Consider the following 18,527-nt stretch of genomic DNA (forward strand, 5'->3'; position numbering starts at 1 on the left):
GCTGAGGGTGGAGCCTCTGGTTTATCCACGCTACTTCTTCTCAAAGTCCCTTGAGCTAGAGCAGCGGGCTGGGCATGAGTACTTCCTCAGTCCATCTCCCACCCAGTGACCACACAGCAAAGCCAGGCCAACTGCCCATGGCTTCCTGGTAGAAAACCCCTCCCCCACCCATGGGACTCAGACTCCGTGAGCCTCTACCCACTGCTCTCAGGCCACCAGCCCCGCCGTCTGCCTTGTTCCACTCAGATGGTGTGAGACCAGCACCCGCCCTTGAACCAGGGCCTGACTCCACCCCACACACCCCTCACCCCCTGGGTAACACATCTAACCTGCCAGCTGGGAGGAACCAAAAGCCCTGCTGAGGGTTCAATGCCTCGGGCATCAGGCATGAACTGTGGCTCTGCCACTGACCAGCTGGGAGAACTTGAGCAGTTCCCAGAGCTCTGGGACTTGGTTTCCCCACTTGGAAAATGAAGGTACTAATCATACTCATGGGATTGTAGTGAGGTTAAAATGAGCTAAGGCAGGGGAGCTCTTAGTTTCTAACAGTACAATGTTACAAGTGAATTAGCATTTTTCTTTTTTATTGTGCTTTATGTTCTAGGGTACATGTGCACAACGTGCAGGTTTGTTACATATATATACATGTACCGTGTTGGTGTGCTGCACCCATTAACTCGTCATTTACATTAGATATTTCTCCTAGTGCAATCCCTCCCCCATCCCCCCACCCCATGACAGGCCCCGGTGTGTGATGTTCCCCTTCCTGTGTCCAAGTGATCTCATTGTTCAGTTCCCACCTATGAGTGAGAACATGCAGTGTTTGTTTTTCTGTTCTTGAGATAGTTTGCTCAGAATGATGGTTTCCAGCTTCAACCATGTCCCTACAAAGGACACGAACTCATCCTTTTTTATGGCTGCATAGTATTCCATGGTGTATATGTGCCAAATTTTCTTAATCCAATCTATCATTGATGGACATTTCACTTGGTTCCAAGTCTTTGCTATTGTGAATAGTGCCGAAATAACGTTATGTGTGCATGTGTCTTTATGGCAGCATGATTTATAATCCTTTGGGTATACACCCAGTAATGGGATGGCTGGGTCAAATGGTATTTCTATTTCTAGATCCTTGAGGAATTGCCATACTGTCTACCACAATTGTTGAACTAGTTTACAATCCCACCAACAGTGTAAAAGCATTTCTATTTCTCCACATCCTCTCCAGCACCTGTTGTTTCCTGACTTTTTAATGATCGCCATTCTAACTGGTGTGAGATGGTATCTCATTGTGGTTTTGATTTGCATCTCTCTGATGGCCAGTGATGATGAGCATTTTTTCATGTGTCTGTTGGCTGCATAAATGTCTCCTTTTGAGAAGTGTCTGTTCATATCCTTTGCCCACTTTTTGATGGGATTGTTTGATTTTTTTCTTGTAAATTTGTTTAAGTTCTTTGTAGGTTCTGTATATTAGCCCTTTGTCAGATGAGTAGATTGCAAAAATGTTCTCCCATTCTGTAGGTTGCCTGTTCACTCTGATGGTAGTTTCTTTTGCTGTGCAGAAGCTCCTTAGTTTAATTAGATCCCATTTGTCTATTTTGGCTTTTGTTGCCATTGCTTTTGGTGTTTTAGTCATGCAGTCTTTGCCCATGCCTATGTCCTGAATGGTATTGCCTAGGTTTTCTTCTAGGGTTTTTATGGTTTTAGGTAGAACATTTAAGTCTTTAATCCATAAGAATCCCAGAATTAGACCATGGCGATGGTTGCCCAATTCTGTGAATCTACTAAATGCCACTGAATCACACATTTTAGAAAAGGGAGAATTTTATGGTAGGTGAATTATACCTAATAAAAAATTATTTTAAAAAGTTAAGCATACATTTACCATATGACCCAGAAAAATCCCATTTCTAAAGTATTTCCCAAGAGAAATAAAAGTGTGGGAGTTGATTGAATTGGGACAAAGGTGGAAGCAGGCAGAAGTGGTGGGCCCTCCCTGAGGTCCCCCTGGCAACTCAGCCTGTCTCTTTGCTAGGGATTTGGCTATAGATCATTCAGATGGCAGCTCCCAGCCTGGGGCCTTGGAGCAGATTTGACTATGCACTTGTAATAGGGATACCGTTTTCTGTTGCCTGTTAAACTGGAGCATTCTGCTTGCTTCCTTCCTTCTAGCACTTGAACCTTGTGGTCCTCCACCTCCCCTCTGGGGCCGGAGGGGCCTGACTCCTTGGGAAGGTTTCATGTACTCGTTCCTTGCTATTTAAGTGTGGTTCGCTGACCAGCAGCCTGAGCATCACTTGGGCGCTTATTAGAAATGCAGAGTCTTGGGCCCCTCCCCAGACCAGCTGAGTCTGAATCTGCCTTTAACAAGGCCCCAGGCAACCCATGTGCTCAGGGGAGCTGGAGCCCTGTGTTCTCTTCAGAGCATGCAAGGCTGAGCTGCTCACCATTGAGGCTTAACCAGTAGACTACACAAGGAAGGAGGAAGGAAATTTCCCCCTCAGTTCCTTGAGAGCCCCGGATATGGGTTGAATTGTGTGTCTTCCAAAAGACAAAGGTTGAAGTCCTGACCCTTAGCACCTCAGAGTGTGACTCTGTTTGGAGGTAGGGTCTTTGCAGATGTCCTTAGCGAAGGTGAGGTCATACTGGAGTAGGCTGGGCCCTGATCCAATGCGACTGGTGTCCTCATTAGAAGACGATCACATGAAGACAGAGACACGTGGAGGATGCCATGTGACAATGGAGGCAGAGATCGGAGTGGAGCATCTATAAGCCAAGGAACATAAATATTGCCAGCAAACTCTCAGAAGCTGGAAGAAACAAGGAAGGCTCCTCTCCTACAGGTTTCAGAGGGAAACGTGGTCCTGCTGACAGCTTGATTTCAGACTTTGGGCCTCCAGAACTGTGAGCCCAGACGTTGCTATGGTTTTAAGCCGTGTAGCTCGAGGTGCTTTGTTATGGCGGCTGTAGGAATCTAATACAGTGCCCAAGACAGGCGGACGTGCCCCTCTCCAGATGACTCCCCCCGTGCCTGCCTGTGACAGTGACCACAGCTAGTAAACTGGGGGCTCACGGTGTCTTTAGGCTGAAGGGAGCCTTCACGTTTAGTGTCCCCAGGAGATGCTCAGCCTTCATGTGACCCGGATGCCCCCGCGTGTTCTGGCAGCCGCTGGAGCGGCAGACCGTCGGGCAGCTGAGCTGAGAGCCTATGAGCTGGCCCATAATCCATGGCCGAGACTCAGAGGGGTGGCCCAGCCTGCCGGCTCCCAGTTCAGGCCAAGTCAGCTGAGGAGGGCCTGTCCATGCGCAGAGGGTCCATACGACCTGCTCTGCCAGCCCATGACCTCGGCACTGGAGGGCACAAGAGACAGAAGGGCAGTGACAGCTGGGATGAGAGGAAGAGCAGATCTCAAACGCTCCCAGGCACTGGACCCTCGCAGGTAAAAATGTCCTCTGGATTCCCTAAGAATTTGCTACTCAGTGGGGAGGAGGAGGAGCAAGGAAGTGGCCACCATTGGCTGCTGTGCCCAGCAGGTCCACATTCCCTGCTCTGATGAGGCAGCTACGTGTGAGGGGATTTCACGGTGCCCCTTTAGCCAGTCACAGGTCATGGGGACCCAGGCAAAGGAAATCCTGATGATCCCAAGGGAAACCTGGATACAAGTAACATCTTCAATGCCTTCCCCTCTCATTTCCCCACCCTGCAAAGCACTGGCATTGGGCAGTGCAAGGGAACTTTCTCCTTCCCTCTCTCCCTTCCTTCCTCCTATCCTTCATCTCACTCCTTTCCTCCCCGGCTCCCTCCCCTATGCACCTGTCTCCTGCCCAGCCCACCTGGAGAGGGCTGCTCTGGGATTAATTCAGACCTAGAAGATGGGAGTGAAGCCGCACCCCTGTCGGAGGGAAGCACTTTGGGCCCAGCCACCTGTTTCCCCCGTTTGATGAGGGAAATAATGCCTGGCAAAACACTGCTCCCTGGCCAGGGCAGCAGGCCAACCTGCTGTCACTGTGCCTTAAGCACCCCCACGCCCAGGTAGCACCGTCTGCAGGGCCTTTTAATAGCACAGGGACAACAAGCTCACAGAACTTCTCTGTTCCCTACAAACAGGCACCACAGAACCCCGGGAGAGAGAAAGTTAAATAAGCCCAGCCTCCCTGCCTCACACCTCGGGGCTGACTGGCTCTGACGTGGTTTGGCTGTGCTGTTCCAGCCTGGGACAGAGCACCCTGCTGCCTGGCCTTTTCCGTGCCTGCATCCCCAGCAGGCTCTAACTGGGATTTGCTGGGGACTCACTCCAGGCCAGAAGAGGGCCTGTGAGCTCTGGTAGTTCGTGCTGTATGTGGGCAACAGACCTGAGAAACACTGTTTAATAGGGTTGCCTCAAGCACATTTCAAGATGAAAACAGGAAGACTAGCAAAGTAGTGAAGAGTTTGGACTTTGGAGTCGGTCAGTTCAAGTTCAAATACAGTGTCCTTGAGCACCCACTAAGCTCCCTGAGCCATACCTGCAGGCTGGGACACTGGGCTGATGTAAGAATTAAATGGCACAGTGTGTGCAAAAGCTGCTAGCATCAGGCCCGAGAAGTCGACAGTGAAAGGAAGACGGAAGGGGTTGTGAGGTCTGGGAAGTGTCTGGAAAACCGTCACATCTCAGAAGGCCTGTGGTGTTAGGATATGCGTATTGGTTTTGGTCCAGGTTCCTGGCTTCCAATGCCCACATTCCTTGTTAGAATGCCGGGGTACTTTAGGACTCAGGAAACAGAATCTTTCTCTCTGAACTTCTCCTGTTTTTCTCTCACTTGCCCATGGCGGGATGCTAATCTGTTTTTGGATCAAAAAACTCTCATTCCACAGAAGGTCCTGCCCCATACCCTGGAGTAGGGAATGCCTCTTAGAGAGGCCAAGAAAAGTCTGAGCAGGTCGGCCTTTCTGGGTTTAAGTCGCACACTTTTTGTCCAGTCACATTTCCGTGTGGTTGTCAGGCATGCGCGTGCATCGGAGCCTCCATAAAAATCCACGAGGACAGGGTCCGGGAGCTTCCGGATACCTGAACCCATGGAGGCTCCCAGAGGGTGGCACGCCCAGGGAGGGCACCGAAGCTCCAGGCACCTTCCCCCATACCTCATCCTGTGCATCTCTTTATCTGTATCCTTTGTGACATTCTTTAAAATAAACTGGTAAACGTGTTTCCCTGACTTCTATGAGTCGCTCCAGCAAGTTAATCAAACACAAAGCGGGAGTTGTAGGAACCCCAGCTTGAAGCCAATGGGTCAGAAGCGCTGGAGGCCTGGCCCCGTGACTGGTGTCTGAGGGCTGAGGGGCACTCTTCGAGACTGAGCCCTCCCGCTGTGGGATCTGACGCTATCTCTGGGTAGATATTAAATATACCTATTAAGCAGTAAATCTCAGGTCTGATGCCCATGCAGGGCGTGAACTGCAAGAGTTCACAGACCATTGTCTTTGACTGATGAATGCCTGTTTGTGGGTTCATCAGTCAAGACATTGGTATTCACGACATGCAAGACTGCCCTCCAGAGCTGGTACTTCACGGAGCTGTTTACTCACTGCTGGGTACGGTTCCTTTGAACGTTCTTAGGCTCTTTACAAACGTTTATTTATGTCCATAGCTCATGGTTAAGTAGGCGGTAAATGTTCTTTCAGGTGATGAGTGTATTCAGCACCCAGAGAGGTGGAGGGGCGGGTTCAAAATCACACAGAGGCCCACTGGGGCTGACTGTATTTGTCATCAGGACCAGTATGTATTGCCAGGAGTTAAAATGTCACTTTGTCACTCTTTCAAGCTAAATGTCAAGAAAGCAATTAGGGATGACCCAAAGGCTTGGGGGCCGGGAGCAGCCTGGCCATCCGGGAGGCCGCATGTGGCTCCCTGAGGCTGGTGCAGGCTTTAGGAAGGATGGTGAGAGGTGTGCTGGGAGGGCAGGTGTCATGGCTGCTTCATGACTTACCTTGCTTGCTTACCTTATACCAAGTAAGTTGTGATGTGACCACACCACTGTTAGCAAAGACAAAACAGAGATATCAGGGTTCTGTGATGCTGGACAGGGAAGCAGGTGGTAAATGCTCAGAGGCCCAGCCTGAGGTTCAGAGCCCGGCTGGGGACCCTGTGGGAGACAGCCTGGGGACAGAGAGGTGTTGATCCAGAGGACAGACCTTCAGAGACAGAAAGGGCCTGGCAATGGCCTGGTGGGACGTGGGTGAGGGAAGAGGTGAGGGGTGAAGGAAAGTGGCCATCTGCAAGCCAGAGGATACAGCAGGAGAAGGGGTCTGGAGAGAGAGACTAGGGTGTGTGCAGGACCTCCCATCTCTGGTCACTGCTGTGTCCTGCAGGCAGCTCAGCTTCTGGCTTCCCTGGGAATCCGCCCCACAGCCACCTAGAAAAAACGAATTATCTCCCCTCTTCATCGCTGCCTCCCTTCATAGGTGGGTTAGAATCACAGGACACCACAGCTGGAAGGAAGCTTAGCAGCAGTAAGTGAGCCTCTCTGTGGCAGAGAAGGGGACACCCACGGTCACTTGCACAAGGTCTGAGCTGTCATTGGCAGAATCAAGACTCTCAGACCCAGAGCCCCAGGAGACAGCCAAGGACGTGTTCTCAATGCTTTGATGACTTTCTTGTCACCAAGACACTCATGTCTGATTTCTCTCCCCGTGGACCCCATGCTTTAAAAGATTTTCATTCACCAAACAACTTCATTTATTAAGTAATAATTTATTCATTTTCTCATTTTTAAAATTAATCAAATATATACATAACTGCCAGCTAGAGAGCCAGAGTCTCTGATCAGCAGGCAGTAACTCTTATTACCACCATGAGTTGATTTAATTTCTGCCAAAAGCAAAGAAACTTGACATTTTAGGTAGCTGAACAGCTTCATCGTGCGAAAGTGGAGGTTTTCCATTATACTTAGTGAAATATTCAAAATAGCTCCCAGACCCTGGTCAATAATTCATGGCACCCTTGGCCTCCAGGGACCCCCGTTGGGAACCACCGCACCACATTATTTCTGCAGGAGGTAAGATGCAAAGGGAATCTCACTGTCCTAGAGTCTCAGCAGCAAACTGTTAAGGGATTGGAAGCCTGGATCCAGTCAGGAGCCTTGGACAAACCACTCAGTCTTTCCCTGAGCCTCAGGTTTCCCATCAGTAAGGTGGGAATCAGGTATCAGTCAGGGTTCCTACTTGCAAACAACAGAAAGAAACTCTGATTGTATTAAGGAGAAAATAATGTATTAAAAGGATACTGGGGAAAATAGCTTGGCAGTTCCTCCGCAAGTGAAACATAGAATCGCTACATGACCCAGCAATTCCATTCCTAGGTCTATACCCGAAAGAATGGAAAATAGATCTCCAAACAAAAACTAGTACATGAATATTCATAGCAGCTCTGTTCACAATCACCAAAAGCTGGACACAACCCACTGTCCATCAAAAAATGAATGGGTAAACAAAACGTAATATATCCATGCAATGGGATATTGTTTGACTGCAGACAGGGCTAAGCTCTGACACATGCTGCAACATGCATGGGGCTTGAAAACACTCAAGGAAAGAAGTCAGACCACATAATTCCATTCATATCAAACATCCAGAAAAAGCAAATCCATGGAGACAGAATGCACTAGTGGTTGCAAGGGACCGAGTGGGGAAGGGAGGAATGCAAGTGGCTGCTTCGTGGATACGGGGTTTCCATTTGGGTGATGAAGCCCTGAACTAGATAGTGGTCATGATTGCACAACACTGAGAAAGTATTTAATGTCACTGGATTGTACACATGATGTCTGGCAAGTCGCAGAGTAGCTAGGTGTGTGGGAACCATGCCCGTGACCGCTCCTCAGGGACACTGCTTCCGCAGCCACTGAGGGTCCTAGTTGCTGGGTGCTGCACCTGCACTGCTGACCCAGGGTCTCCATGGCCTGCAGCTGTGCTAGCTGCCCGAGAGAGGGCCTTGGGGATTCCTGGGACTCTGGACAAACGCATCTGATTGGCTGCCTCACATCCCACCTTACACTGCAAGGAAGGCTGAGGAAGCAAGTCCCTGGCATTTTGTCTTCTGCTGTGGGAGTCAGTCCCTGCCTCCCACTGAGACACAGGAGGAGGGATTCTCCCAAACACAGGAAGGTGGCAGAGAGGCGCTTCAGGACCACCAGCGTGTGCAGAGCTAATGCCTGCTTCAAAGACAGAAGAGAACCTGTCTGAGGAGTGTGGTGCATGGAGGATGTGCAGGAAATGCTAAGACAGGGGCAGATCGTGAAGTCAACATTGTTCTCTAAAGGGTTCTTCATGGGTGGCAACTTTCTCTCCCCTCTTCAGCCTCCGCTGAATGCCCCCCGCCACTGCCACCACAGAAAAACTCATTATTCAGAGACAGTTACTCTCTCACCTTTCCTATCTCGATGTTTCTAAACGTTGAACAAGATGATAATCGCAGCTGGTCGTTTGTCTGGCGGACACTAATCCTTGCCTCTGGGCTCTGTGATGTGTTCTGCAGTTTAGCACAAGGACCTTGCTGCTGTCCACTTAGAAACCAAATAATGGTGAGATGGTGCTCAGGAGCGGGCTGGCACTGTGAGGACCTGGTCTGCCCTCTGCGCTAGGTGGCAAAGCCCCTGTCTGCCGTTTGGCCACCATCCCCACGGTGCCACTCACGGCCCCTCCCAGCTGAGTGTGAGGGTGGGGCACTTTGGAAGGTCTTACCTCTAATCTCCCATACAGACAATTCCAGAAGTAAATAGAAGCAAAATAGGATGCCAGTTAGGTATTCTTTTGTTTTTTATTGTTTTTTTTTTAAGGATACATTTTGATATAATTTTAAAATTTCACAGAAGTTGCAAATATAGTACAAAGAGCTCCCATATACTGTTTACCCAGGTTCAACAATTGTTTAACATTTTATGCCATTTGCTTTTTCACTCCTCTCTCTTCTTCCTCCTCCCTTCTCTCTCCCTCTCCCTCCCCCCAACAGACTGTGCCATTTTACCTCTAAATGCTCCAGTGTGTATTTCCCAAAAACAAAGACCATCTTGGACATGACCACAGTGTAATTATCAAAATCCGGAGACTTAACACTGATACAATATTATTACCTGAATCCTCAGCCCATCATCAAAGCTCATCAATTGCCCAGTAATTCCCACTGTAGCTTTTTGGAGATTTTCACGATGTCGATTTCTAGTTTAATTTCACTGTAGTCAGAGAACATGCTCCCCAAAATGTCAACCTTTTGAGATTTACTACATCGTATTTTCTGGTTCCTCCCTTGTCTCCTCAGCACTCCAGCAGGCTCCTTCTGAAAGTTTCCCTGGACTCTCTCCCACTCAGGCACAGCTGAGAGGTCAGTTGAAGATCCGGGGGAATTTATACACAGGTTTTAGAGCTCCCCCCTTGCTCTTTCTTTTTTTAAGCCTTTTCATTTTTATTACTCAAAAAAGTTGCATTTTTTATTTAGCTTTCTGACTCTGTGCTTGTGCCTTCAACACTTTCACAAGAATGTTCTGCTACTCGATAAGGAAAGCACACTTGGTCCTGTCACGAACACACCTAGCACCCATGGAGCCACCATAGGCCCTGCTGACATGTTTCTTCATTTTGGACCACCTCATAAGAACTTTAGGTCTTAAGCGCGAACCCCTTGAAGTCCGCCTGGGCACATGCCACATGCAGATTTTGGTGCTTTCCCAACCTTCTTGGTATGAAGGTAAACAATTCCATTACCAGGGGTTCAGGGCAGCCTAGTTTTGTTAAAGGCTGTATTTTAGGAAAGTCTGTGACAGTATGTCAAACGCCGGACCATTCTGAGTGCCTGCAGACAACATCCCCGGAAGCGCTCACTTGCTCCTTTTGACCTGCTCCTTTCCCTCCTCATTTTCCAGCCTTTTAGGAATCCCTTCTCTTCCGCTGAGCCCTCAAGGCAGTGAGAGAGGCTCTACTTTCTACATCAGCCCCAGTGGAAAGCCAGGCAAATCCTCATCCCTTACAGATGGACACTCTTCCCGTTTCTGCCTGTTCTTATCCACTTTCCAATAGTTCTTTAAGAAACTTTAAATAGTTTCTTAACTATTTGAAGAACTATTTAAAGAAGAACTATTTATTAAATAGTTTCTTAACTATTTGAAGAACTATTTAACTGAAGAACTATTTGCCTTCAAACAGTTATTTAAGAAAACATTTTTTTGGTCCAGAGTTTATATATCAACACACACACGCGCGCGCGCACACACACACACGTGCACAGACACATATAATTAGGAATGCATCTTGTGTCTCATTCCATAATATGTTGCTATCACTCAAAATAGTACAAACGCAACCCTAATATGGCGACTTTTACTTTTGGTTGGATTCACCAGATTCAGTTGGTTATTTATCTGATTTCATTATTTCATGATCTCTCCTTAACATTTCATGAAAAGGTCTTTTGGGGACTTAACGTAAGTGACAACAGAATTCAGTGTGATGAAACCAAACATATATGAAATGCACCGGATGCCATATGCTGAAACCTATGACTATGTCAACCAGCAATTCACGGGCGCATGAATGTGCAAATGAGGAAACGTTGTTCAAACACTTCAGCTTGTATTTTACAAAACAGTGTTTAAATATTTGACATAGTTTAGTAATATTTTAGAAAAATGGCCTACCTAGTCTGGATGATGTATGCGTTTGCTGGCGTTCCTATAAGAAAGCTACACACACTGGGGCATAAACAGCAGAAGGTTATTGCTGCGTAGACCCGGAGCCTGGAAGTCCAGGATCCAAGTGTCAGGTTTGGATTCTCCTGCAGCCTCTCTCCTTGGCTTGTGGACTTCCCTCTCTACATGTCTATATCCTAATTGCCTCTTTTTTAAATGTTTATTTTAAGTTCCTGGGTACAAATGCAGGTTTGCCACATAGGTAAGCTGGTATCATGGGGGTTTGTCCTACAGATTATTTCATCACCCAGGTATATTAAGCCTAGTGCCCATTCATTATGTTTCCTGATCCTCTCCCTCCTCCTACCCTCCACTCTCTGATAGGCCCCAGTGTGCATTATTCCCCTCTATGTATCCATGTGTTCTCATCATTTAGCTCCCACTTACAAGTGAGAACATGTGATATCTGGTTTTCTGTTCCGTGTTGGTTCGCTTAGGATAATGGCCTCCAGCTCCATCCATGTTCCTGCAAAGGACATGATCTTGTTCTTCTTATGGCTGCATAGTATTCCATGGTGTATTTGCACCACATTTTCTTTATCCAGTCTACCATTAATGAGCATTTAGGTTGATTCCATGTCTTTGCTATTGTAAATAGTGCTGCAATGAATATACACGTGCACACAAATGATTTTAGATTAGGACAGATCCTCATGGCCTCATTTTAACTTAACAACCCCTATAAAGACTTCAGAAGATCGGGACTTCAGCAGTGAATTTTGGGGGACACAACCCAACCCATCACAGATGGACAGTCTCTCCCCCTGCCTGTCTTTGGTATATTAACTCATATTTTACCTAAGAGTGGAGTGGACTCTATCTTAGGAAGAGTGGAAGCTGTGCCCTGGAGAGCCAAACTCTGACCAGAAAACCCATTTGGAAGTGCTGGCAATTCTAGGGGTGCTCCTCACACCCTGTGTCCCGGTGACTCCTTTGCCCCAGGAGTCAAAGGTGCAGGATGAACTCTTGCGTGCTTCCATGGACTATCTCTTGGGACCGGCTCATTCTTAATCTGACCAGCATCTGCTTTACATTTTTTTCCTACTTAAAAATATTCCTACTTAAAAAATATTATCACTGTCAGGTTCAGTGGCTCACGCCTGTAATCCCAGCACTTTGGGAGGCTGAGGTAGGCAGATCACTTGAGGTCAGGTATTTGAGACCAGCCTGGCCAACACGGAGAAACCCCATCTCTACTAGAACTACAAAAATTAGCTGGACATGGTGGCAGGTGCCTGCAATCCCGGCTACTCAAGTTGCAGTAAACCAAGATCATGCCGTTGCACTCCAGCCTGGGCGACAGAGGAAGACTCTGTGTCAAAAAAAAAAAAAATTAGTAATCATGGACATAGTAACCAATCAAATGTCGCAAAAAAAAAAAAGACCCTATATTCTATCATTAAAAAATTACATAGTGGGGTATATTTAATGTGGCATTCATTTGAATGAACTCTCTTTTTTCCCAGCTTTATTGAAGTGTAATTGACAAAAAATGTTTACATTTATGACAAGCAACATGATGTTTTGATATACATATACATTGTGAAATAATTACCACAATCAAGCCAATTAACACATCTACCATCTCACATACCTGTCATGTTTTGTAGGAGGAACATTTAAGATCTACTGTCAGCAATTTTTTTTTTTTTTTTTTTTTTGAGACGTCGTCTCGCTCTGTCGCCTAGGCTGGAGTGCAGTGGCGCGATCTCGGCTCACTGCAAGCTCCGCCTCCCGGGTTCACGCCATTCTCCTGCCTCAGCCTCCGGAGTAGCTGGGACTACAGGCACCCGCCACCTCGCCCGGCTAGTTTTTTTGTGTTTTTAGTAGAGAAGGGGTTTCACCGTGTTCGCCAGGATGGTCTCAATCTCCTGGCCTCGTGATCCACCTGCCTCGGCCTCCCAAAGTGCTGGGATTACAGGTGTGAGCCACTGCACCCGGCCTCTCTTAGCAATTTTTTTTTTTTTTTTTTTTTTGAGACGGAGTCTCGCTCTGTCGCCCAGGCTGGAGTGCTGTGGCCGGATCTCAGCTCACTGCAAGCTCCGCCTCCCGGGTTCACGCCATTCTCCTGCTTCAGCCTCCGGAGTAGCTGGGACTACAGGCGCCTGCCACCTCCCCCAGCTAGTTTTTTGTAATTTTTAGTTGAGACGGGGTTTCACCATGTTAGCCAGGATGGTCTCGATCTCCTGACCTCATGATCCACCCATCTCGGCCTCCCAAAGTGCTGGGATTACAGGCTTGAGCCACCGCGCCCGGCCTCTCTTAGCAATTTTTAAGAACACAATATATTGTTATTAACTATACCCACCATGATGTACAATAGGTCTCCAGAGCTCACTCCTCCCATCTAACTGAAACTTCACACCCTTTGACCAGCATTTCCCCATTCTTCTCACCCCAGGGCACTGGTAACCACTATCCTACTCTCTGCCTCTATAAAGTTCAACTTTTTTACACTCCACATATAAGTGAGATCATGCAGTATTTGTCTTTCTGAGTCTAGTTTATTTCACTTAGCATAATGTCCTCCAGGTTCATTCATGTTGTTGGAAATTTTTTTTAAGGCTGAGTAGTATTCTGTTGTGTTAGTGAGGTATGGAGTATATATATCACATGTGTGCATATACCACATTTTCCTTATTCATTCATCCATCAGTGGACACTTAGAGGTTGATGGCATGTCTTGGCTACTGTGAATAATAATGCAACAAATGGGGACGTGCAGATATGTCTTCTAGATACTGATTTCATTCCTGTGGATATATCCCCAGTAGTGGGATTGCTGGATCACGTGGTAGTTCTATTTTTAATTTTTTGAGGAACCTCTAAATTGTTTTCCATAATGGCTGGTCTAACTGACATTCCCACCAACAGTACAAGAGTCCCTCTTTCTCCACATCCTCACCGACACCTGCCTTTGGTCTTTTGGATAATAGCCTTTCTCAAGGTGTTAGGTGATACCTCATTTTAATTTGTAGTTCCCCGATGATTAGTGATGTTGAACATTTTTTCACAAACCTGTTGGTCATTTGTATGTTTCATTTGAGAAATGTCCACTTAGGTTACTTGTGCATTTTTGATCAAGTTATTTGCTTTCTTGCTGTTGAGTTGTTTGAGTTTCCTATATATTTTGGACATTAACCTCGTATAGGATATATGGTTTGCACATATCTCATTCCATCGACAGGCTGTCTCTCCACTCTTTGTTTCTTTTGCTGTGCAGAAGCTTTTTAGTTTGGTGCAATCCCACCTATGTTTGCTTTTGTTGCCTGTGCCTTTGGGATCACGTCTAAAAATCATTGTCAAGGCTAATACCAGTAAGCTTTTCCCCTATGTTTTCTCAAAATGGATTAAAGACTTAAACATAAAACCTGAAACTGTAAAGCCACATTCCATCATTTTAACCAGTCCCTGGCAAATACTTACAACTCAGGTGCCCTGCTTGTCGCTCTCACGCTTGCCTGGAAAAATCCCTCCCCTGGTGTCTGCATCTCTGCACCCACCTACACGTGTGAACCCAAACAGCCTGGAGGAAAAGCCCAACCAATACCAATGGGTGGCACTCTGCATTGCTGACTGAACCTCAGTGGCCCCTAATTATTTCCAGCCAATGCCACTGCAGTTTTTTCATCAGCAGGCGCCCCCTTTTCCTGGATATCAGTTCATACTCCCCTGTCCTGGAGCCTCCAATATTCCTTCCTCCTGCTCTCACTCGAGAGGAGCTGGTTCCCATTCCCAACTTGCCTGGGAAATGGAAGCCATCAGAAGAGAGTGCCTTTATGCTCCCGTACCTCATCTTCTGTTTCCTGCACAAGTCACTGGGTGTCTACCAGAGCTTGTGTCCCCCTTCGTCTATTCCAGGATTTCACTCAGCCCTCGTTCCCTTTGATATGTCCACGCTTTGAAATTGCTCGGCCTAAAGAGGGTGAGGCTGTGCTTTGATGCAATGAGAATTTCTTGAGCAGCCTCCTCCTGCCTCCTGTGGGTCTGCAAGGGAAGCCTGAGCAGGAAACCCCAGGCACTAGAGGGACATACAGCAGCCACTTTCAGTAAAATGCCATTACCTGATGGCTTAATTACAAGCTGAAATGAAAAAAATAAATAAATAAACAAATAAAACCCTAACTCCTTTTTTATGCTTAATTTCATTCCTAGTGACCTTCTTTGATGGAAACAAATAAATTCTGTTGTTGTATTGAAGACGTCTTAAATTTCCCAAATGTGCACTTCAGCTTCTCAGAAGTCATGGTTGCCATTGGGCTCTGGTGCAAGCTTATCTGCCCATGGCCCACACAATGTCCAATGTCATGTCATGGGACCCCTGACACTTTGTGACATAAAATGTAAGAACACTTAATGCTACTGGCTGGGTGTGATGGCTCACGCCTGTAATCCCAGCACTTTGGGAGGCCGAGGTGGGCGGATCACAAAGTCAGGAGATAGAGATCATCCTGGCTAACACAATGAAACCCTGTCTCTACTAAAAATACAAAAAAATTAGCCAAATGTGGTGGCATGCGCCTGTCATCCCAGCTACTCGGGAGGCTGAGGCAGGAGAATTGCTTGAACCCGGGAGGCAGACATTGCAGTGAGCCGAGATCGTGCCATTGGACTCCAGCCTGGGTGACAGAGCGGCACTCTGTCAAAAAAACAAACAGCAAACAAACAGAAAACAAAACAAAAAACACTTAATGCTACTTTGAGGCCAACATAAACAATATGTGTTTCCCTGCCTCAAGCCAGCCTTGGTTGTGCCAAGGTAGAGGGCAGGAGCTTGTCTGGAGTCGGCAATACTGTGGGCCCCATCAGGAAAGCCACCCCCTGGTCCGCAGGGGGCTATTCTGTGACTGAAGAGCTTACAGGAAAGGTCAATGTCGACTCAAGGTTAACTCAGGTCATTCAGTGTGTTTTGACTGAGAGTTTACCACATGTTGGGTGCAGTGCTAGGCAAGTGAAGGTGGCGTCACTGTCAACAACGATGTCACAGCCCTGCCCTCATGTTGCTTACATGCCAGTGGGAGGGAAACATGAAGACAGATAGGCAGGCAAATAACTATGTGCAATTGTAGTGGGGGCTGTGAAGAAAATGAGCATAGGCCTGAACCAGAGTGGCAGGGGTTGCATTTTAGGGGTATTGGTCAGGAGAGTGTCTCAGAAGGTTGACACTGAAGCTGAGACCCAGAGGATGAGAAGGAGCCACTTGAGGGGAAGACATCATCCTGGCCAAGGGCAGACCTGGAACAAAGACCCGAGATGAGGCAGAGATGGGTGATTATGAAACAGAAGACCTATCAGTGTGGCCCCTGGAGCAGAGGGACCAGGGAGAGGCAATGCAATAAGGCTGGGGAGAAGGACCTTGCAGCCAGGTGAGGAGTCTGGATTTCAATCTCAGAGAAATGGGAAGCCCTTGGAAGGTTTGAGAAAGAGCGAGCCATTGTTTGATTTGTCACCTAAGCAGTTCAGTCTTTCTGCTTTGTGTGAATAGATTCAAGGGGGGAAAAGTGGATGTGGGAGACCAGCTGGAGGAGGCTGTAGTCATGGGGGCTGGAGGTCAGGGTGACTGGGACTAGGGAGGGAGAAGTGGACAGAGTTGAGATGGGTTGATTGGATGCAAAGAAGAAGGGAGGGGTGGCATCAAGTATGACACCTGTGTTTTAGGGCCCATGCATCTGAGTGTCTGGCAGAAAAAGGTGGAGGTGCATGAGTTTTGGGGGTGGGTGTGGAGGTGATGTGAAAGAAAAATTACACCAGACAGAGTTTAACAGGTAAGGAAGACTCTTTTTCAGACTGTTGGCAATAGGGAAGGAGACTGAACTCAAGTCCTAATGCAACTGGGGCAGCCATGGATTTATGGCCAACAGGGTGAGGGGTCACTGGACAGAAAATTACCAAAAGGAACTTGGTTAGGTATCAAGAGTGGGGAGATTCTCACCAACCTGGGCTTGGCTTGCTGAGGATGAGGCCTAATCTAGAAGAGAGCTGAGCAGGGCCTGACTCAGGTTTGGCCAAGGAGGGTGTATTAGTTTGTTTTCATGCTGCTGATAAAGACATATCCAAGACTGGGAAGAAAAAGAGGTTTAATTGGACTTACAGTTCCACATGGCTAGGGAGGCCTCAGAATCATGGCAGTAGGTGAAAGGTACTTCTTACATGGCAGCAGCAAGAGAAAATCAGGAAGAAGCAAAAGCAGAAACCCCTGATAAACCCATCAGATTTGTGAGACTTATTCAATAGCATGGGAAAGACCAGCCCCCATGGTTTAATTACCTCCCCCGGACCCCTCAATTCTGGAAGATACAATTCAAGTTGAGGATTTGGGTGGAGACACAGCCAAACCATATCATTCTACCCCTGGCCTCTCCAAATCTCATGTCCTCACATTTCAAAACCAATCATGCATTCCCATTAGTCACCCAAAGTCTTAATTTATTTCAGCATTAACCCAAAAATCCACAGTCCAAAGTCTCATCTGAGACAAGTCAAGTCTCTTCCACCTATGAGCCTTTAAAGTCAAAGCAAGCTAGTTACTTCCTAGATACAATATGGGCACAGTTAATTGGTAAACACAACCATTCCAAATGGGAGAAATTGGCCAAAACAAAGTGGTTACAGGCCCTATGCAAGTTCAAAATCCAGCTGGGCAGTCAAATTTTAAAGCTCCAAAATGATCTCCTTTGACTTCAGGTCTCACATCCAGGTCATGCTGATGCAATAGGTGGGTTCCCATGGTCTTGGACAGCTCTGCCCCTGTGGCTTTGTAAGGTATAGCCTCTCTCCTGGCTGCTTTCATAGGCTGGCATTGAGTGTCTGCAGCTTTTCCAGGCAAATGGTGCAAGCTGTTGGTGGATCTACGATTCTGGGGTCTGGAAGATGGTGTCCCTCTTCTCTCAGCTCCACTAGGCATGCCCCAGTAGGGACTCTGTGCGGGGGTTCCAACCCCACATTTCCCTTCCACACTGCCCTAGCAAAGGTTCTCTATGAGGGCTCCGCCCCTGCAGCAAACTTTTGCCTGGGCATCCGGGCTTTTCCATACATCTTCTGAAATCTAGACAGGGGTTCCCAAACCTCAATTCTTGACTTCTGTGCATCCACAGGCTCAACACCACATGGAAGCTGCCAAGGTTTTGGGCTTCCACCCTCTGAAGCCACAAATTGAGCTCTATGTTGGCCCCTTTCATCCACAGCTGGAGAGGCTGGGACACAGAGCACCAAGTCCCTAGGTTGCACACAGCACAGGGACCCTGGGGCCAGCCCATGAAACTGCTTTTTTCTCCTGGGCCTCCAGGCCTGTGATGGGAGAGGCTGCCCTGAAGGTCTCTGACATGCCCTGGGGACATTTTCTCCATGATCTTGGGGATTAACATTAGGCTTCTTGCTACTGATGCAAATTTCTGCAGCTGGCTTGAATTTCTCCTCAGGAAACAGATTTTTCTTTCCTATTGCATCATCAGGCTGCAGGTTTTCTGAACTTTTATGCTGTTTCCCTTTTAAAACAGAATGCCTTTAACAGCACCCAAGTCACCTTTTGAATGCTTTGCTGCTTAGAAGTTTCTTCTGCCAGATACCCTAAATCATCTCTCTCAAGTTCAAAGTTCCACAAATCTCTAGGGCAGGGGCAAAATGCTGCCAGTCTCTTTGCTAAAAGATAACAAGGGTCACCTTTGCTCCAGTTCTCAACAAGTTCCTCATCTCTGTCTGAAACCACCTCAGCATGGACCTTATTGTTCATATCACTATCAGTTTTTTTGCCAAAGCCATTCAACAAGTCTCTGGGAGTTCCAAACTTTCCCACAATTTCCTATCTTCTTCTGAGC

General features: G+C 47.3%; 1 pseudogene; it reads right to left on the reverse strand.

Moving 5' to 3' along the window:
- Positions 1–9,459: 9,459 nt before the first annotated feature.
- On the reverse strand, positions 9,460–9,812 carry LOC117088641 (annotated as a pseudogene).
- Between the last annotated feature and the right edge of the window lie 8,715 nt (positions 9,813–18,527).

Source organism: Trachypithecus francoisi, unplaced genomic scaffold, assembly GCF_009764315.1.
Source record: "Trachypithecus francoisi isolate TF-2019V2 unplaced genomic scaffold, Tfra_2.0 Lachesis_group10, whole genome shotgun sequence".
Classification (NCBI taxonomy): Eukaryota; Metazoa; Chordata; class Mammalia; order Primates; family Cercopithecidae; genus Trachypithecus; species Trachypithecus francoisi.